Source organism: Notechis scutatus, chromosome 3, assembly GCF_049901735.1.
Source record: "Notechis scutatus isolate UNSWTSFEM ecotype Mainland chromosome 3, rNotScu1.2, whole genome shotgun sequence".
Classification (NCBI taxonomy): domain Eukaryota; kingdom Metazoa; phylum Chordata; class Lepidosauria; order Squamata; family Elapidae; genus Notechis; species Notechis scutatus.
Window position 1 is genome coordinate 194,528,458 of NC_142011.1, and position 22,326 is coordinate 194,550,783.

Genomic DNA, 22,326 nt, shown 5'->3' on the forward strand with positions numbered 1-22,326 from the left:
TGTACAAAGTGAACAGATTTTGTCCGGAAATTAGCAAAGTTAATAGCGTTCAGTTGTGTTGCCACGAGTTCCTCAAGTGTACACTGATAAGGACACAAAGGGCAGATTTATGTGTGTGTGTTGTCTGTATGTCACCACAATCATAAAGAACAGAAGCCACCGGATAGCCCCATTTGTTCAGAGTGTCTCTGGATCTTGTACCCATGCGCAGTTTATTCAATGATTTCCACACTTCCTAGCTCCTCTGTTGTTGGTTCCATCCAGTGTTGGTTCTTCGTAGCTTTCCATAGGTCCACTCTGCTTTCAAATTTTTCAAACTCTTCAGACTTTTCCTGCATTAGAGCAGCCAAGTTTACACAGGGCACTGAGCCTTGCTCAAATATCAGGTTACCACTCTCTGCATCTAGTTAAGGATTTGTTCTACCAGCATCTACCAATGCTGGCTTAGTTCTTCTCAGTTCCTTTATTGGCGTTGAATCAGACAGTGGAGGTTGAATCCGACACACCCAAATCTTAGCCTTGGTTCCAAGCTCTGGATCATGAAAAGTCAATACTTATAAGGTATAGGCCTACTTCCTTTCAGTGAAGAGAACCTATATGGCCTTGCTTATTCTCACCATATATTGTAGCTTAATTCTGATAGTTAATTTATCCTCTCCTGGCAGCTTCTGGTTGCCATAGCTATCCATAAATAACACTCGCGTTATTTTTCTGAACTTTTCATGCTGTACTTCACATTAGCATTCCAACCATGTGTATCTGCCAACTTCTGGGGCCTGCGTCTTCTCAAGGTTTTCCTCAGAGGCTGAGAAATCCCAACCACCTCTGTGTAAGAGGTAGGTGCATTTCCCCCTGATGCACAAAGTCTCAGTTCAAAGGGAAGTGAAATGATCACGCAATGCTTTGATAGCTTTATCAATCAGTAATGAATTCCTGAGTCAATAATCTTGCCGTGTCTTCAACAGATCAATAAGGTAGTGATTAGTGGTTTATTTAGAGCCAGATCAAGCCTTAAACCATGCGTAAATCACTCCTCCTCGGATCACTGTATGTCCTTCAGGACCCAGATCAGTGGTGGGATTCAAAAGTTCCCACCACGGGTTCTGTGTGCATGGCTTGGTCGCCGTGGCTGCAGGGGTGGGATTGTGTGACTTGCATGATCATGCATGCACCCTAAACACGTACTTTGCGCATGCAGTAAAAACTAAGCTACTGCACCTCTCAGCTATTTAGCACAGCAATCCGCTGCTGCTGCGCCAAACAGCTGAGAGGTTAAAAAGGACTTAGGAGCAGCGGTGGTTATGTGGGACCAACTGCAGAGCATTGGAGGAACTCGAAAAGAACCGGTTCTCTGCCAGCTGATCTTCGGTGCTACTGGTACACCAGAACCAGGCCAAACCGGTAGAATACCACCACTGACCCAGTTGGGAATCAATTCATGTTCTTCCAAATAACATTTTCCACTCTTGTAGTGAAGTTTGGGGCAGGTCCTTAGGCCATCATATTTTTTTTTTTCAAATAAAGATAGTCCTTGACTTATGACCACAATTGGGACCAGAATTTCCATTGCTAAGGTTAAGTGAGTCTTACCCAGTTTTATGACCTTTTTTTTTTGGCAACAATTTTAAGTGAATCGCTACAGTTTTTAAGCGAAACACTCGGTTGCTAAGCAAATCTGGATTCCCCCATTGACTTTGCTTGTTGAAACAGGTTGCAAACAGCGATCGTGTCAACTCATAAAACATTCCCATGCCTGTTTTAGTAGTTGCCATTAAAAAAGGGGGGGTGGGGGAAGCATAAGTATATTCCAACCCTTATCTTTAAAAGATTGTAACTAAAATACCAGAGCTTTTGCCCGTGAATATATTTAATTTGAGAACGTGAATGATGACACCCAGCCCGTGAATGTGCTCAATTGGAGAATCTGGTTTACGAGACACCTAGGGGGGAGGGGGGAAACAGGGTCACAGGTGAGTGTAAATTACGTGTGCCAGAGTTGGCTTCATGCAGGTCATGCCAGTACGTCGTCTCTAATAAATCTTTAGAAGTTTCTTGAAGTTTGGCTGGAGAATCATGATTTAATTAGGGTGATTGCTGGAATCCTGACAGATCGCATGACTCCAAGACACTGCAACCAATATACAGTAAATTGTAAGCCGCCCAGAGTTGCACCATGGTAAAATGGGTGGCCAAAATAGGTAGTCTTCGACTTACAACAGCTCATTTAGTGGCTGTTCAAAGTTACAAAGGCACTGAAAAAGTGACTTATGATCATTTTTCACCCTTACGATCATTGCAGCATCCCCTCCCCCTTGGTCATGCGATCAAAATCCAGACACTTGGCAACTGACTCACATTTATGATGGTTGCAAGTGTCCCGGGGTCATGTGATCACCTTTTGTAACCTTCTGAGAAGCAGAAGGTCACAAAAGAGCTGCATGCAACAAAACTTCATTTTAATGTATGCCGATTAGTGTACATTCAAAGTGACAATAAAGTTATTATTCTATTCCCGTGATGGCGAACCTATGGCACAAAGCCATTTGTGTGGGCATGCAAGCCCCAGCCAAACTTACCTGCACTGCGCATGCATGCGCCTCCCAGCTGATGTTCAGCCCATTTGAGGCCCTTTTTGCCCTCCCAAAGGCTCAAGGGAAGCACCGTGGAGAGGTATATAAATCTACGTGCTATTGCTATTTATGTGACACTTTTCAGATATTTGATGATCGCTATCATCCCTACTCAGTTATCTCTTCTACAGGCTATCTGTATCCAATTCCTTTTACTGTACCATTGGGATTTGTTTCCAAATCATGGTATCACCATGGTGGTAGCCTTCCTCTAAACTTCCATTCATAAGCAGAGTCTGACTAGGGCAGAATAGAGAAGAACAATTACTTCCCATGGACCTGGACTCTGCTCCTGTTTACACACCCCAAGAGAGCATTTGTCCGATGACTCACGTTTAACTTGTAGTCAACAAGGACACTCAGGTCATTTTCTCATTTTCATGAAACTGCCTTCAGAGGTCATCTGGGGACTGAGCTGTGTTCTCCTTAACTGGAAGATAACAGCTACCAGTAGCTTTAATGTTTGCCTAATCTATGTGATATCCTCTATCGGTAGCTGTCTTACAAAATAGTCAGGAGAAGGATTGACAAAACTGAAATTCAAACCGGACAAGATGGTTGGTGAATGATCTGCCCAGGTATCATGACCTTCCTGGAGGATCCATCCTCTAAAGTAGAAGACAAGACAGAGGAGAAGGTCCTGAAGGCATATGTGGTTTCCAGTGGAAGAGTATCCTGGGTCAGGCACCAAGGAGTCCTGTAGCCCATAGAGCAGAGGTGTCAAACTTAAATTCATTGAGGGCTGCATCAAGGTTGTGTTTGACCGTGTGTGTGTGTGTGTGTGTGTGGCCAGGGAAAGCGTGGCCAGCTCGACGTCACTCATGTCGGGGGCACCTGTGGTGGCCAAATGCTAAGGCAGGACTTCCCTCAGACCCTCCTTCCCTATCATAATAATCTCCCTTCCTTCCTTCCTTCCTTCCTTCCTTCCTTCCTTCCTTCCTTCCTTCCTTCCTTTCCTTCCTTCCTTCCTTCCTTCCTTCCTTCTCTTCTTTTTTCTCCCTTCTTTAGTCTTTCTTCCCCTCTTCCATTATTTTTTCCTTCCTTGCTCTCTTTCCTTCTTTCTTTTTGTTTTTCCTCTTTCCCTTTCTCCTTTCCTGGCCCTTCTTGCATGCTCAAATACAAAAGGGGAAACATTTCTCGTTTTGTTTTGTTTCATTTTTAGTTTGTTTTGCTAGCCCTCCACTAGCGAAAATGGAGCTTGAGGGGGTTGTGCGCGGCCCTCCTGCAGCCATTTGCCAGCAAAAATGGAGCACACACACTCCTGAGCTCTGTTTTCACTGGCAGAAGACTGCAGGAGGCCATCGCAACCTAAAACGGAGCCCAGGAGGGCCACACACAGTTTTGTCTGGCAGATGCACCACAGGCTGATCCTTTGCTATTTCCAGGACAGCCCTGCAGGCCAAATCTAAGCACTCCACAGGTGGCATCCAGACCATGGGCCTTGAGTTTGACACCCGTGCCATAGAGCAAGAAATCTGGATAGGCAAGTGGATCACTGACCCCATTCTAGCCCAGCCATAAAGAGAGATAATTCTGAGACCATGAACTTGGAAAAGCATTACTTGTTTATAGAAGATGCTTCTCTGCAGATTCATAAACTATTAGAAGCTATAAAAACGTTGGAGTTGCACTAGCGCAGGGGTCGCCAACCTTTTGGACCTCAGGGACCACCAAACTCATAATTTTAAATCCCAGGGACCACTAACTGGTTCTGTGGGCACGAATATTTATATAAATATTGAATTTTTTATATAAAAAAGAGCAACTTTTACCCAAAATCAGGCAAAGCAGGCAGGCAGATTGAGTTGCTCACAGAATCATTCAGTGATCTATCTATCTGCCATTGGCTAGCTCAGTCTCTGAAATTTGCTTGCCGTGAGTCTGCACTGAATAATAGAACCTTCAGTCCTAAGGGAGGTTCAGCTGTGCTTAAAAGCAGAGCTGAAGATCTAAAGACTAGCTAGAAAGCAAGAAATCCAACCATTTCCTGCTTCCTAGCTAATCTAAATCTCCCGGCACAGCAGAACAGATGATGGTCGGAAAAAGGAAAAATAGCAGTTTAGCAGGCAAGTTTGCCAGGTAAGGAGTGAGTGGGCGGGGAGGGTTCCCACAGGCCATGTGGGCTGCGCAGCCTTGTGTTTCTGTGCAGCCTGGATTAACTGCTTTGGGGTATGTGTTCTGGGGGTAAGATTTCTCTGCGGCCCATCCAAATTTTCTCATGGCCCACCAGTGGGTTGCGGCCCACCGGTTGTTGACAGCTGCATTAGCACACATACATACTACCAGTGGTGGCTTTCAAAATTTATTCCTACTGGTTCGGTGGGAGCGCGTGCTTTGTGTGTGCGTGCACGCAGCGTTCGTAACTCACCTTCTGCTGCAAGTCCTGTGTGTAAAACAGCTGATATGCGGCAATCGGCTGTGCTGCGTGAAGCAGCTGAGGTTGAAAAGCAGGAAATAAAGGTCAGAATAGGTGGAAGGGCCCATCAGCTGATCATCGGAGCAAACTGGTTTGCTCACAGATGATCCTTGGAGCTACCAGTTCAGACGAACCAGGCCGAACCGGTAGAATACCACCGCTGTATCCTACACATAAGAGATATCTTTCCAGTTATCCCTTGTCAAGGATACCCATATCTTTGGTCTTATTCAGCCCTCTGCTTTTCAGGGAACATGGATTCATGAACACTCCTACCACAACCTTGCATTCTAATTGTTATCCATGTAAATTCACTTGCTATTTACATTTCCTCTCTTGCTCAATGCCACCGATGTCTGACAACAGATCTGGCTGCAGCTGGAGAAATCCAAGCCTCCAATACGGTGTTAATGATCTCTTAATAACTGAGCAGTTTTATGTGCTATTAAGAAGCTCCCGGCAGGAAGGACTGAATTCATCTTAATCACCACTTGCCTCTTGATCATCAAAAAAAAAACCCAAAAGTCCCTAGGATCAAAGAAATCCTGCAAAATTATCTGTGTTCCAAGGAGGAAGTCAATTTTGATTGAAAATTGTAAAACTACAGGAATCTCAATTGTGCCCGAACCCAGATCAGGAGTGTCCAATTTCAGCAACTTTAAAACCTGTGGATTTCAAGTATTACATTATCAGAATGGGAAAAGATTTGGAATTGGATCTTGCAGACTGTCAAAAAGGATATTGTCTGTTTTTAAACGCATCTTTTTTTTTTTTTCTCTTTCTCTTTCTTTGTTTCTTTCTTTCTTTTACATCTCCTCTTCTCTTTTCTTTCCAGTTTGTAAGACCGAGTGTTCTTTTTTTTTTTTTCCCTTTTGTGTATGTAATGTCGATATGTTTTTAATTGTAAATTTAATAAAATTTATTTAAAAAAAAAAAAACCTGTGGATTTCAACTCCCAGAATTCCCCAGCCACCTATGAATTATGGATGCTGGTTGGGGAATTTCTGGGAATTGAAGTCTACAAGTTTTAAAGTTGCTAGGGTTGCTGGCTTTAGATAGAGATCCATTGCATTTAAATAGCTGAAATTCAATTTGGAGGCAAGAGAGCAGCAGAAGTCTGTCTCATCTAAGCAATTTTTTCATTTCTCTTCTTTCTCTCCTCTCTTGAAAGAATTCCCAGGGAAGAAACGGGTTGCAATTAACACTATACCAATATATGATTACCTGCATCATCTATATTGTAATTTCTTAATTAGAAGGACAAAGTGTAGCAATCAAGACTACATAATCACATGAAACTAGCTATAATTAATTTTCTAGCACGGAGGCCGACTCATGTTTCCAGCCTTGTAGTTCTACTTTTATCTTAAATACTGAAAAGATGATTCATTTCTTGCTCAGGAGTGGAACATGTACAATCTTTTCTTAGTCACTCCTCCATCAAGGCAGCTAGCAGCAGAACCAATCTGTGAAAAGGGGGATTTCCTCCTTGCTCTTCTGGGTAATACGATGTTCCTGTGACTTCTAGATTTTTTGAATATGCTTCTTTATGAAATCCTACAAATCTTTAGCCATTTTTGTATAAGTTTAAATGAATAAGCCTGGCCTATGCTTCCGGTTGGCCAGATATAGTCACAATGAGCATCCTTAATCAACCTCTCCCTTCCCCATTCCCATTCTCCATAACCAAGATAACAGAATACTAGAGTTGGAAGGGACCTTGGAGGTCTTCTAGTCCAACCCCCTGCTCAGGCAAGAAACCTTATACCATTTCAGACAAATGGATGTCCAATCTCTTCTGAAGAATTTCCAGTGTTAGAGAACTCACAACTTTTGGAGGTAAGCCATCCCACTGATTAATTGTTCTAGCTGTCAGGAAATTTCTCCTTAGTTCCCAGGTTGCTTCTCTCCTTTATGCTTTTGAAATGCATCCGATTCTTGTTCCAACAGAGCATCTCTTTTATGAAGACATTTTACAGCCTAGTGCCGTGATGGCGAACCTATGGCACGTGAGCCCTAGGCAAACTAACCTCACTGCACATGCGCGCTCCTCCCAGCTGATATTCAGGTCTTTTTCGGCCTTCCTGTGAAACGAGCCCATTTTTCGTCCTGTAAAGCAGTGATCCCCAACCTTTCTTATGCGCGGCCCGGTGCCGGCATTAGCTAGGCGCCGCCATCTTTTTGATGAAAAAGTGCTTCCGGTGACCTCACCAGAAGCACTTTTTCATCAAAAAGATGGTGGCGCCAAGCTCGTGAGCTTTTCCAGGTAGAAATGGCTTTCTACCCAGAAAAGCTCACGAGCGCATGCCGCCATTTTTGATGAAAAGTGCTTCCGGTGAGCTTTCTACCCGGAAAAGCTCACCGGAAGCACTTTTTCATCAAAAAAAGATGGCGGCGCCCAGCAAACCAGCGGCCCGGTAGGACTTGTTCCACGGACCGGTACCGGTCCGTGGACCGGTGGTTGGGGACCCCTGCTGTAAAGGCTGCAGGGGCTTCCCTCAAGCCTCTGGGAGGCCGAAAAAGGCCTCAAATGGGCCAAAAATCAGCTGGGAGGTACACTGGAGATAAGGGGGCAGTGGTGGGGATTGCGCACATATGTGCAGGGGAGTTGTGCGCATTGACTTCTGAATGCTGGTGTGCAAGCACACGAGCGCAAACACACATGCAATTTTTGGCACAGAAGCCCAAAAATTGTTAGCCACCACTGGCCTAGTGGCATTTGAAGGAAAGAAGAAGACAATCGGATAGAGGCACTAATCACAGTAAGCCTTCCAGAAGCTGTGATTATTATTTTTTCCTGATTTTTGAGGAGCAATATCATCCTGATATGGTTCGGAATGATTTGTAGTCCATCAATCAATAAAGACTGACGTATCGGAATTCGGAATGATTTGTAGTCCATCAATCAACAAAGACTGACGTATCGGTCTTAACACGAAGTGTCAACATTAGGCACGCTAGTGCAAGTTTTTTTTTTAAAAAAAAAAAAGGAAAAAAGAAGGGTCAAATTGCCATGTGGTATATTGAAGAGAATGTTCATTTTAAAGAAATGTGCTTCAGAAAGAAATCGGGAGAATTTCGGTCTTCCACTAACTGTGCGTTCATAGGGAAGTTGATCTATCAGGGGTGTCCAACCTTGGCAATTTTAAGACTTGTGGACTTCAACTCCCAGAATTCCTCAGCCAGCAAAGCTGGCTGAGGAATTCTGGGAGTTGAAGTCCACAAGTCTTAAAATTGCCAAGGTTGGACACCCCTGATCTAAATAGATGTTTAAAAAAATATTAATTAAAGTAATTACTCCAAACCGAGTCATTTGGATATATCTGGGGTTAATGGAGGTAGTGTGGTCTAGTTGTTAAGGCACCAGGTTAGAAACCAGGAGAGTGTGAGTTCTAGTCCCACCTTAGGCATGAAAACCAGCTGGGTGATTTTGGGCCAGTCACTCTCTCCCATCCCAACCAACTTGCTATGGGGGAAATGGGAAGAGGAACGAGTACTAGGTATGTTTGCCGCCTTGGGTTATTTATAAAAATAATAATAAAAAGACATGAGTAAATAAAATAAATCATGCTTATTTGTGAATTGAAGATCCAGTTTGGAACAGATAACTGCTGAAATGATGAAACTAGATGTTCATGGGAGGTTTTTTTTTAAAAAAATGAGAATATGACATTATTCAAGAGCGGGAAAGGGGGAAATTGGGTCAAATGGTTTAAGAACCAGTGAACTAAATAAATCTAAAGACTTCAAAATTGCTGGAGCTTGGATTTAAAGACCTTTAAAGTGTCTTAGCAGAGGTGGTATATTCAGTAGGTTCTGACCAGTTCTGGAGAACCAGTAGTGGAAATTTTGAAGAGTTCGGAGAACCGGCAAATACCACCTCTGACTGGAGATTTTACATTATCCTTCCCCTGCCAGGCCCACCAAACCACACCCACAGAACCGGTGGTAAAAAATTTTTTTGAATCCCACCACTGGTCTTAGCCATTGGTGCATTAGATGATCTCTTAAGTACTTCTACTTCTCTTACACTGCTCTTCAGTTCCTCCTTACTTTCGGAGGAATTTGCACAGAGCAGGTTACATTTGTTTATTTTATCAGATTTGTTCAGGCCACCTAACCCTAAGAAGACTCTTGGATTATCAACAGATTGTTATGAATGGGAAAAAAATACAATTATTGCCTACAACTGGATGGCATGATGCGGTGGCTCAGTGGCTAAGATGCTGAGCTTGTCCATCAGAAAGGTCAGCAGTTTGGTGGTTTGAATCCCTAGCACCCTGTAACGGAGTGAGCTCCTGTTACTTGTCCTAGCTTCTGCCTACCTAGCAGTTCGAAAGCATATAAAAATGCAAGTAGAAAAATAGGGACCACTTTGGTGGGAAGGTAACAGCGTTCCGTGCGCCTTCGGCATTTAGTCATCCTGGCCACATGACCACGGAGACGTCTTGGGACAGCGCTGGCTTTTTGATTTTGTAATGGAAATGAACACTGCCCCCTAGAATCGGAATGACTAACTTGTATGTGCGAGGGGAACCTTTACCTTTAAATTTCTGATGACAAGCCAACTTTTGAATTTTAAAACTGCTTCTAGGATTCCTCCATTTCTTAAGTACCTTTAAAAGAAAAAAAACAAAACATGAGTTGTGGGATCCTTGGTGCTGTCTGAGGTTGATAGGGTTTTTTTTTTCCAAATGTTTCATTACCAAAGTAAGTAACATCATCAGTGCTTGAAGGGAGTGGGGCTTGCTGTTTATATACAAGTAGTTTGCTTGCTCAGTGTTCATGGGGGTCCTTGATTAGGCTGTTGTTTACTGAATTGGATAAGGAAACACCTTCAAGAAAACAACCAAGCTCAGAAAGCACCAAGGAGTCCACAATTCAACCCTTAGCTACAAATATTTTCTTTTATCGCTAAAACATGAGTTGTATACATTTGTGATTTGGCCATATCTGGGTAGTAATTGCCATGTTGCTACTAGTCTGCTGTCCAGGTACTATTTCAAGACTCCTGAACTCTATTTTAATGGTTCTTCTGCCTTAAACTTTACACTGAACTTAGACCAGAAAACTGTTGAAACAGAAAAAAGCTTGGCGAGATGGCATACACAATTGGAACATAACCTTGGAAGGCTATAACCAAAGGAACAGTGAGGGAGTTTTGCTTTATACTGTACATAAAGAAAATCTATGTTTGCAGAGAAATCCACAAAAGCAGAACATGGAAAGTCTGTTGAGACCTTTTGGTATGGATAAAAGGGGTTTGTGTGTGTGACAGAAGTGACATCATTGTTGGACTTTATTATTGATTTCCTGGACAGACCGGAGATATGGATGAGGTCTTGGTTAGATGACCGAACTTTCAAAGAGGCAGATGAGAGTAATACAAGAAGATTCGACGGCCCTGACATCTGCTGGGAATCTATTTCTGCCAAGAAGTCCAACAAATTCCTAGCCTTTCTTGCTGACAACTTCATTAATCAGAAGGAAGGAGGAGGAAAAGCAGGATTTGTTATATACAGGACATAATCCTTACCAATAGGAAAGAATAAGTTGAGGAAGTGACATTAACTGGAACATTGGGAGCAAGTCATCATATTATCCTTGAATGCAATATCAAGGGGAGAAAGAATAGAAAAGACACAGATTTCTATAGCTGATTTCAGAAGGTACTGTATGATGAACCCTTATGGAATACAGATGAGATCCAATACACTGAAATTTTGAAAGAGAAAAGTGTCCAGGGAAAATGAGAAGTTCAATGAAAAGAGGTGAAAAACTGAAACCATAACAACAAATGATAGAAGAAAAATTAATAGCACACAATGAAACCAGTGTGAATAAACACAGAGCCTTCTAAAATGCTAAAAAGAATAAATGGGATATTTAGGAGACAGGAGACAGAAAATACAAGGAGGAGCATTATATCCACACCAACCAGTTGCCAAAAACTTTAGGGATTGCCTCAGAAAGCTAAAATTTAAGCTGAAATCTATGAGAATTGCCCAAAGCAGCAGCAGCAACAACAACGAAAATGAAATTAGCAGGAAAAGCAAAGCAAAGTTGAATTGGTAACAGGTGATCAAAAGAAGACATTGTTTGCTTGCTTATTTATTTGATGTTATTTGGCTTCCCCATCTCAAATACATGAGTCTGCATGCTAACAATATTCAGTGTGTTTATACATACACACTTATATAAAAATAAACACACAGCTGTGGGAAATGACTGGACTGAACCTGAGGGCAGGGTCAAACACATTATCCATTTGGAATCTCTATGGCCCCGTAAGAGACCTAAGCACACAGCCCCCTTGAAGTCCAGTTGACTCATATCTGGTTCTAATTCACCTTGACCATAGTTCAGGTTCTTGTCTATAGGTAGCATGAAGTAAACTTGTAGTAGTTTTGAACTGTATCCTGCTCCCTGACTTTTTGTACTTGACAACCACAGCCAAGAAAAATGACAAAAGACCTATCACCGGAACCAGGAAATGGCCAGCAGATTCAAGAAGCCTAAGCTGACCTCTGGAGGTGCTGATGTCCCAGAAGCAGAAAATGGTGCCCCAAAGCAGGAAATGCTGTCCTTCTATGCTTAACTTGTATTTAATATCAGTTCTCTCTCTTCAAGGGAGTTTGAGGAGAAGCTGGAGCTCAGAATAGTCCAGGCTGTGATGTTTAATTAATTTAGATGAATTCAAGCTTCCAAAACCAGATGACTTGCATCCTAGGCTGTTGAAGACACTAGCAGAAGTGATTGCAGAATTTGCTATATTCTTGGAGGACTCTTGGAGGGTGAGGTCCTGGGGGGAAAAAAAAGGAAGAAAAATTACACACTTGTCACCTTGACACTTTTACTGGGCTAGCAGATTCTTCAGCAGCATGCCTGTGAGAGTGGATGAGAGTGTGTCAATTAGCAAGAATCAGCTGTGGGTGGGTGGGTTTGTCCGCAAGAAGACATGCCAGACCAAACCTACTTCTTTAATAACTTAATAGATTGGCTGAATACCGTGGAAACACACCTCGCCAAAGCATTTGACAAAGTTTCCATTAATTACTTCATTGTTAATGGGACAACATGCGAGCTAGATGATACAACTGTTGGACGTAACCACAACCAGCTGAGAGGCAACTTCCAAAGAATACTCATAAATGGCCCTCCACCAGAGTAGTGTTGAGTAGAAGGGTTCAACTGGGTTCAACATTTATATTAATCATCCATGTAACCCCCTGGGTGATGAGGTTGAACAGATGCAGATCAGAACTGCAGATGACAACATGGGGAGCTAAATGTCTATGGATAGTCTCAGTCATCCAGATCATGGTTATTCCAAAGGTGCTTTTTCAAAACATAACTGGACTTTGTTTTTCCTTGAAGATGTTTCATCTCTTATCCAGGAAGCTTCTTCAGTTCTGACTGAATGGTGGAGGATGGAAGGATTTATATTTCTTGTAGTGATCTGGTTGTTCGCACTCATTCTGAGAGCCGTTGAGGCCACTTGGAGGTTTATTTATGCCCTCAGGTTCACCCGAATAGTGCAAATAGAGTGGAAACTTCTTGGAACCTCTGAAAGGATTGTGTTTTAAACAGGAGATAGGTGCTGTTGTTGAGAGAAGATTATTCAATCATAATGTAGATGGCCTCCTTGACCCATCTTTCAAACCAGCAGTTCTCTCTGTCCAGAATGTGGATTTTGTTATCTTGAAAAGAGTGATCTTTGTCTTTCAAATGCAGACGGACTGCTGAATCCTTGTCTAAAGGGTGTGTTGATCCGGGGCATGGCACAAAGGCAACACAGTCAGATAATAAATAAGAGTCCCTTTATTATCTCCAGCTTTGCCCCCAATGTCCAGTTTACTTTCTGGCTGGAGAAAAACTCTCCCAGGAACAGCCTTTAACTGCAGAAAATTAACTCCAAAATATGGTCAACACAAACTGTAACTTAAAGTCCAATCAAGCCAAACTGAAGGAATTAGTTTGGCAGGGCAGGAGCAAGAATTTCAGATTTGAAGGCACAGAAAAACTCACACGTTGGGAAGACACCAGGAACACAGATAAGCAATGACAGCCTGCCTTTCTTATAAACTGTGTTCCCAGCTGTGGCTAATGAAGGGAATCGGGGCCCTTTCCTCCCCCGTAAGCCACACAACCACATTGCTCTCTTCTCCATTCCTCCCTCTGTGCCCTAGGATGAAGAGGGGGTGGACTTGGGTCTTTCTCTGAATTCCCTCTCCCTTGTTCTACCTCTTCCCTGCTTTGCCCAGGTGGACTTTGCCCTTTCCCAGTTTCCTCCACAGCCAACGAAGCCACATTCCCACTCCCTGTCAGCTGTTCAGCTTCCTCCTTGGATTCAGACTCCAGACTCCAACAGGGGCATGACAATGGGTTTGTTCTCTTATGTTGTGCCATGCATTGTGAAGTGGTTGTTTTGTTTCCCCATGTCTCACTGCACAGATCTGTACAATGTGATATATGCAGTACAATACAGTGAGACATTAGAACAACTTCCCCTGTCTCCTGAGTTATTCTACATCAAAATGCCCAAATGGTTTGCGGTTTGTGGTACAGGTAGCCCTCAACTTTTGACCAGGTGCTTAGCAACCATTCAAAGTTACAATGGACCTCCAAAAACCAGATTCAAAGTTCTGATAGTTGCCCACCCCTCTAGTCATGTGATTGCATTTTGGTTGCTCAGCAACCGACCCACAATTACACCATTTGCAGTATCCTACAATCACATAACTGCAATTTATAATGTTTTTGCTGCAAACTTGAGCTTATTTGCAATTTCTGGCCAAAAATGCCCCTTAGCAAAGCAACAGGTTCACTTAGAGAGACGACACCATTCACTTAATGATGGCATTTGATTAACAACTGCAGCAAAAAGGTCATAAAATTGGGCACCATCACACAGTGACCTGCTTTACAATTGTTGTGACTTACAACTGTAATTGTGGGCTAAGTATGGCATATAACATCCTCAGCCAGGCTGGCATCAGTCCTAGTTTTCTTTCTATTTCTGACTGAGAATTCTCAATGTTGCTCTTCTCCTGATTTTGTCGGCTTATTCACTGTCGTTGGGTTGTTGACACTCAGCATTTGACATGATTTCTTTGAAGCGAACTTTCTGAATGTTTTCCCTGGAAGCAAAGCGTTTTTTTCTCCTAATTTGGTGGAGAGTCAGATGAATGCAATCAAACCTGCCATCTCAAATCAAGTTAAAAGGATGCGATAAAAAGGGTGGGGAACTCACAGCCTTCCAGTTTCAGAGCATGATAAATGCTCCCTTTGTGCTTGAGGGTTTTCGGAGTTCTTTTTTTGCTAGTTGCAATTAGGTTTTCTTTTTCTTAACTGCTTTTCGTGAGCCTAAAACCTAACAACTCAGAGGCCTACCCTCGTGAAGTAACAAATTGCATTTTGTTTCAGTGCCATTCATCAAGCCATTGGTATCCATAGGCCTATCATTGTCCCCTTGACAGTGGTATCTACGGGATAGGGTCAAAAAAGCTGCAGTGATGTGATTCAAGCTCTAATTGCTATTTTTAATATATATTTTATTAATATTTTTAACATAGAGATAATTGTGTCACACACACACACACACACACACACACACACACACACACACACACTATTCTAAAAATATGAGTTCCAGGAATACTTGCAAAAGAAGAAACAGACTATCTCCGGAACTAAAATTATATTTATTATACTTACTAAGCTTTCATCAGCCTCTGCTGACATCATCAGAGTATTAAGCTACCATTACAGAGATCTCTGCCTTCATATATCATTAATCAATTTAGCCCTTGCACCTGTAATAGGCCCTTCCAACCGCCTCCCATCTGTAATTAGCTCTGTTGTTTTGGCTTCGGTCATGTTGGTCAAAGGAGGCTTATATCTCCTGCTGTTGTTTCCTTCCTTGTCAGACCCCATTCCAGGCTGAATCACTGTGTGTATTTGAACTCAAACTTTCCTAGCTTTTTTCTGCATGTCCACGAAATGTGATGAAATGATCCTTCTTGTAGTTCATTTCCAATACAAATTTTACAAAAGAGCAGAGATGGAAGGGACTTCGGAGGTCTTCGAGTCCAACCCCCTGCTCAAGCGGACCCTGCCCCATTTTAGACAAATGTCTGTGCAGGCCACTTGGAGTAATACTCCTGAAAGAGCTGCTAGAGTTTGGTACCCTCTGTCCCTTTTCCCAGGCAATTTGGTTCTCCCCTGATCTCAGTCACTGGCCCCACATCCCAACCTTTCTTGCTCGGTCCCTAGTCCTGGCCTGATCATCAGCCCATTCTGGTCGCTTTCCCAAGGCAACTCCACTTGCCCAGCTCAGTTTGGCTCTGCTGTCTGCTGGTGCATCTAGCACCCCCTCTGGTCACTGGCTTGCCTACTCCCCTGGATCAGCTCATCCCCGCTGTCTTCAGTGCATGTAGCGCCCCCTCTGGTCACTGGCTTGCCTACTCCCCTGGATCAGCTCATCCCCGCTGTCTTCAGTGCATGTAGCGCCCCCTCTGGTCACTGGCTTGCCTACTCCCCTGGATCAGCTCATCCCCGCTGTCTTCAGTGCATGTAGCGCCCCCTCTGGTCACTGGCTTGCCTACTCCCTGGATCAGCTCATCCCCGCTGTCTTCAGTGCATGTAGCGCCCTCTGGTCACTGGCTTGCCTACTCACCTGGATCAGCTCATCCCGCTGTCTTCAGTGCATGTAGCGCCCCTCTGGTCACTGGCTTGCCTACCCACCTACTCACCACATATCAGTCCCCTTTCCTTTTCGGAAAGGGGACTCTGGCATCCCGTCTGCCAAGCCATGGTTGATTATGGCTAGTTCATAATACAAATAAAATAGAACATGGTTTAAAGGTCACAACGGCTGCTGGGCTCACAGAGCTCTGGAACCAAGCAGATTACATGATGTTCTCCAGTAATCTTAGACGTTAAATTGATGGAACAATGTTTGAAAGAAGGATGTTTTACTAGCCAACTCCTTGTTTACAGGAATTCTCAGCATTTCCCTAGTGAACTTTTTCTGCCGTGGTCCAGCAGAAACACAAGCCAGCCTTAAGTTCTTTTTCTGAATAGGATTCGGTTTCAAACAGGAGCACTGAATTGTAGCATTGTCTGTGTAAATGCCTACCAATTTGCATTTTGAGTTTTCTTTTATGGTATCCCTAGATCAGACAGGAAGCTTTTTCAGTGCAATAGGCCAGGCCATATTACCGTACTTATGGAAACGGAATACTCCAGATTTTTCCTGGGCAGAGCAGCTTTCTGTGGCAAATTTCATGATTTGCAAGCAAGAGAACTTCCTTCTTTAATTCCTGGGCACCTCTAATAAACGAGGGTGTGGTTATATGGAATACAGGTAGTCCTTGACTTATGGACACAGTTGGGACTAGAATTTCCATTGCTAAGCAAGATGTCTAAGTTAATGAAAAGGGGTGACATGACAGCAGTGTTCCAATATCTCAGGGGTTGCCACAAAAAAGAGGGAGTCAAGTTATTCTCCAAAGCACCTGAGGGCAGGACAAGAAGCAATGGGTGGAAACTCATCAAGGAGAGAAGCAACCTAGAACTAAGGAGAAATTTCCTGAGAGTTAGAACAATTAATCAGTGGAACAACTGGCCAAATGCTCCAACACTGGACGTTTTTAAGAAGAGTGGACAACCATTTGTTTGAAATGGTATTGACTACACCTGGAATACTGCAACCAATTTTGGTCACCAAAACTACAAAAAAGATGCTAAGACTTTGGAAAAAGTTCAGAGAAGAGCAACTGAGATGGTCAAAGTCCTGGAGACTAAAACATATGAAAAACTTGAGTTCTAGTCAACTAATGATCATCACTAACTTGGCGCTAGGTAAAAGTCAACAGAATTCAAGGGGGTGGGACTTACTGTTTGTGGGATATAATGACTCTAGGCTGATTCCTCTCTTGACTCCACCCCAAGACTCTCCCTCTCCTTCTCCTTCAGAGTCTTACAGAATGAAACAGGCTGATTCCTCAAAGAGGTTCAGGCAGGCCTGCTTAATAGTTGGAAAAGAGACCACCAGGAAACATCAGAGCCATAGGATTGCCTGGGAAGTTGAAAAATATTCATGAGGAAAGTCATAGGAACTCCCTAATGCACTACTGGAGGTAAGCATGGGATGAAGCTTTACCTTGCACCTACAAATGAACAGCTATTAGACAGACGTATTGACCCCACATGGAATCACCTATTCGGTTGTCCGCAACTCCCAGCCTTCTCAAACAACCAAGAAACTTACCCTGGTCAATATTATAGAACAGGGGGCCAGTTTGGAAATATCAAAGGCCCCGACCACAGTGCCTCTGCTGGCCAAAATGGGCCATGGGGGGCCCATGTGCGGCTCCCCCAAGGCCCATTTTTGCCCTCCCCGGCCTTCAGCAGCACTCTGCCAGTCAAAAATGGGCCTCTTGGAGGCCCTGCAAGGGTCCCATCTCCCCCCCTCTCCCTGTCCGCTGGCTCACGGAGGAGAACTGCAATGAAATCCAGCTTGACACCCCTGGTATAGAATATCACCTAGAGATTTCAAAAGACCAATATAGAAGCACTTCTTTAAATCAAGTGACAGCCAAGGTCACCTGTCAGAGTAACCAAAGCCGTGGCTAGTTCTGAATCCATCTTAAAAGTGGTTTATCACTCAGTTAGGATTAGAATTATATTTTTAAAGTGTAAATCTTTGCAGCGAGTTCATACCTTACACTTCTATTTGAATTCCTAACAATGAGATCTTCCACATTCGGGAAGAGGTATTGTCATTCTTTGTATATACACCTTGTGTCTCTTTGTGTTCTCCACCACTATTACAGTAGAACATGTTTCATTGCACAGTCCCAAAATAACAAAATTATAGTCTGTAGTTTCTTTTAACAGCAGGGACTAACAGAGTTTAAGCCTTCCTCAGCTACCAACTAATAAACACCTAGAAGGCCAAGGAGATATCACCCTTGAGAGAATACCTTCTATTGTGGTTCAGTTTAGACAGCTAAGGTCTCTGGGAAAATTGCATGCATTCTTGCTGGGTGGAGATATTTTGTGTGAATCCATGCAGTCCATCATTTGAAACACAAACATGTTGTACTACATTCCAAGTGACGTCCCAATATTATTTGCAGCCAATTTAAGGAAGACGTTTAACCAAGGATATAATAAAGTCAGCGATAAAGCAAACAAGACTGTGCATTGTATTGAAAGTAACTTCTCCAGGGTAGCTGGACTAGTTTAGCTAGTATTCAACTAGTTACGCTGGTGCTGAGTAATGCATTAGTACTACCAGTGTGTGGCAAATTATCATATTTTGTAGAAATAACTTATAGATTAAAAAAAAAGCAATAAAGCAATAGTAATTTTGCATTACTATTATGTATAATAGTTTTAGTGTCTAGGATTTTGATAGGGGAAAGATCCAAAATTCCCATTAGAATGTGGCAGCATGGAAGTTTTTAAGTAAAACATGGCTTCCAAAGCTGACACAGTTGTTAAATTATTTGAATCCCACCACTGGGTAGAATGATAAGACATATGGGGGGAATAGGACAATTGGAGTTGTACATGTTTTATTTATTTGATTGATTGATTTTTGTCAATTGCTTACAAGATAATAGGTATAAGTAAAAACATAGTTATGAATACATGGATACATATAAGAAAAATAAAAGAAATAAAAGAAACAATAGGACAGGGACGGTAGGCACGTTGGTGCGCTTATGCACGCCCCCTACAGACCTCTTAGGAAAGGGGTGAGGTCAATAGTAGACAGTCTAAGGTTAAATTTTTTGGGGTTTGGGGAAGAAACCACAGAGTCAGGTAGAGTATTCCAGACATTGACCACTCTGTTGCTGAAGTATTTCCTGCAATCAAGTTTGATGCGATTAACCTTGAGTTTGTATCTATTGTTTGTTCTTGTGTTGTTATGGTTAAAGTTGAAGTATTCATTGACAGGTAGGACATTGCAATGTATGATTTTATATACTATACTTAGATCGGACCGAAGGCGGCGTAGTTCTAGGTTGTCTAGGTCTGTAAATAACGCAGTCTGTTTCTTGGAAATAGATAAACCTTTTTACATCATGCCTTTGCCAAAAATAAATAAATTCCAGTGTTCACAGTGGAATCCATCTGAAAAAGCAATAAACTCTTTAGCGATGTTGATGTGATAAGAATGCTGTCCTGTCATGCTCCAACTATCTCAATAGGAGCTGCTGCTAGTTTCCTACCACCCCTGTTCCTTCTTTTGTTTTGTTTTTCCTTTTTCTAAGTAATTTTGTTCTGGAGTAACTATTTTAAAGGACACTATTGATATTTTTTTAGGTATCTGTGAAGTATTTATTGACACAAGAAACAGGAACTGCAATAAAACAATAATGTAAAGGACCCAATGTCAAAGCAATGTGAGAACAGAAAACATCAGGAATCAAATATGTCTCTCCAAGTTATGGGATTAGCTTTGTTTTAACCACCCCGCACCCCATTAAATTTAGCAGTTCATTAAAGGCAGGGGTGGAATAAGGCAGGGTTAACTACCGGTTCGGGATTTATGATGTGCTTCCCTGCACTGCGAGCAGAGAAGCAGCCTTTGAAACAGCCCTCTTTTCTTGTTTTTTTAACTGCAGCTGTGCCTTGTTCAGCAGCTGAAGTTGAAAAATCAGGAAATAAAGATCAGCTAAGAGCCTGGATGGGCAGGTGGGCAAAAACATCAGCAGACATAGAACCGGTTCTATGTCTGCTGCTCTTCAGAGCTACCGGTTCTACAGAGGTGGACAGAACCGGTAGAAACCCACCCCTGATTAAAGAGATATATGGGAAGAAAGCCAAACTTAAAATCCTAAAATAATGCTCCTGTGTTCCTATAATATTCAGAGTTAACTAGAAATCAGTGTAATAAAGTGTTTAAAAAAATATGAAGCTTTCCAGATATAATAGATTGTTACACTCATCATCCATAGTGGTCACAGCCTTTCAAAAAATGAAGTGAAAAATATTTGATCTTTGCCGGGGTGCTGTTTCATCAGGATTTGTATCTTAATGCTTTATCTATCACTTTACCTCTCCTTCTCCTTCTCTTTCTCCTTCTCCTTCTCCTTCTCCTCCTTCTCGGAAATTATATAAAATTTTAAATCTGGAGAAGAGAATAACAGAATAACAAAGATTTATCCTTATAGTCTAAACCAGGGGTGTCCAACCTTGGCAACTTTAAGACTTGTGGACTTCAACTCCCAGAATTCCTCAGCCAGCTGGCTGAGGAATTCTGGGAGTTGAAGTCCACAAGTCTTAAAGTTGCCAAGGTTGGACACCCTGGTCTAAACGATTAGATAATTATCTATTGAAGATGCTTTAAACTGCACCCTGTTTAAACGATGGAAATGACGACTTATGATTCTTCGATATTAGAAAGCTAAGATGGAAGGAAGGAAGCAAGGAAGGAAGGAAGGAAAAGAAGAAGACGGAAAGAAGGAGTAGGAGAAGCACTTATGTAGAAGGCTAGATGATATTTCTGGAGCTAGTACTTGTAACTGGTACTTGGATGCCTGTCATATTTATGAGACCACTTTCAAATTACTGAGCAGTGAAACCAGTACTGCAACTTAAAAAAAAAAAGTTATAATCTTAGGAATGCAAGTGACTGAAAAAAAAGTTAGTTAGAAAATTAACTGAACATCTTTCTAGTTAACTTTTTTCCATGATAGTATTTTACTTACATTTTTAAAATATGCCTTAACTTTTGGACCTTGGCACATTTTTGACAACAGTAGAAACTCTAAAGACAGTTTTATCCTCCTCATTACCTTCTGGGCAAACCTTTTTATAAGATACCTCCTCCCCATATAATTCTTAATTGTGCTAGCCTAGAATAACCTCAGCAGTCCAGGAAAAGGAAACACGTGAAGTATGGCTTTTAGGAACATGAATTAAACACTGCCATCTAGTGAATTATGCCTCCTTAAATCTCCTTCCCCCTCTTCCCGTTTCCAATTTTTCTAATGGAAAAGCTAGAGCAAAGTTCTCTTTATACTGATGGATTTTCACTTCCATTTTTTACTCCAGAGCCATCTGATCTGAGCTGCTGAGTTTTGCTGCCATCTAGGGGACAGCTGAGTCTTTGCAATTTAAATATGGTAACCCTACAATGCACCTGAAAGTTAATTCTGGCAAATTACAATCAGAGCTGCCATGAATTAGAAGTGAAATTAAGCAATACCACTATTGATGAAGGGTTTTGTTCTTCAACATCTCATAGAAGCTGATGTTGAGAAGCAATGACCTGACAATATCATTTGACTTCCCTATTTAAGAGAATTTTGGCTTCCCAACTCCCAATTCATCATCTCAACCAAAAAACACCCTAACTTTCTGACATTATGTCTCTGGCTGTCTCAGATGTTTTCTATTCTGATTGGGTACCTCAACCCTGCTAGTCTATACTAGACCAGTCCTTCAAGGCTCCAGTTTCTCACTGATATATTGGACCACAAACCTCATTATGGAAATTGTAGTCTAATCTGTATGGAAAGTTGGGAAAGACTGTCTTAAGGGTGTTTTTTTCATGGAAGGGAAACCAGATTGTATTGGTGAGCTTAAATCTTGCAGTAAGGGCCATGTATCAGATACAGCAGAATGCAGTACTGCAGGCTACTTCTGCTGACTACCAGCTGACTGCAATTGGGCAGTTCGAATCTCACCAGGCTCAAGTGACTCAGCCTTCTATCCTCCAAAATGAGGACCCAGATTGTTGGGGGCAATATGCTGATTCTGTAAACCGCTTAGAGTGGGCTGTAAAGCATTTTGAAGCGGTACATATGTTTAAGTACTAAGTGCTAAATAATTGTTTTGCGTCCTTCATTCTGGAATGAGAGAGAACAAATATTAACTTTCTTGTACTGATTTCCTTTCAGATTTTTGAAAATATTGCCATGCCCTTCCACATTCTTCTGTTTGTGAGGCTAAATAATATTCACAGAACTTCCCTATGTCCTGAGGCCTAAATCCTTTCAATTAGGCCAGCCATTTGGTACAAATGATGACAGATAGAATGTTCAAAGCAACACAATATTATGTGATAAGATCTGAAATGGGATTGAAGATTGATTTAGAAAATAAAGCAGGATGTAGTCTTGCCAAGTGCTGTTTTCCAGACTTCAGTAGAGTCTCAGGATCCTCTGAAGAGTTAAATGATTTCAGATCCAGCTCATAGAGGAAATGTTTGATCTTGGAGGACTCAATATAATAGCCTACTTGGAAAAAGAGCCTGCT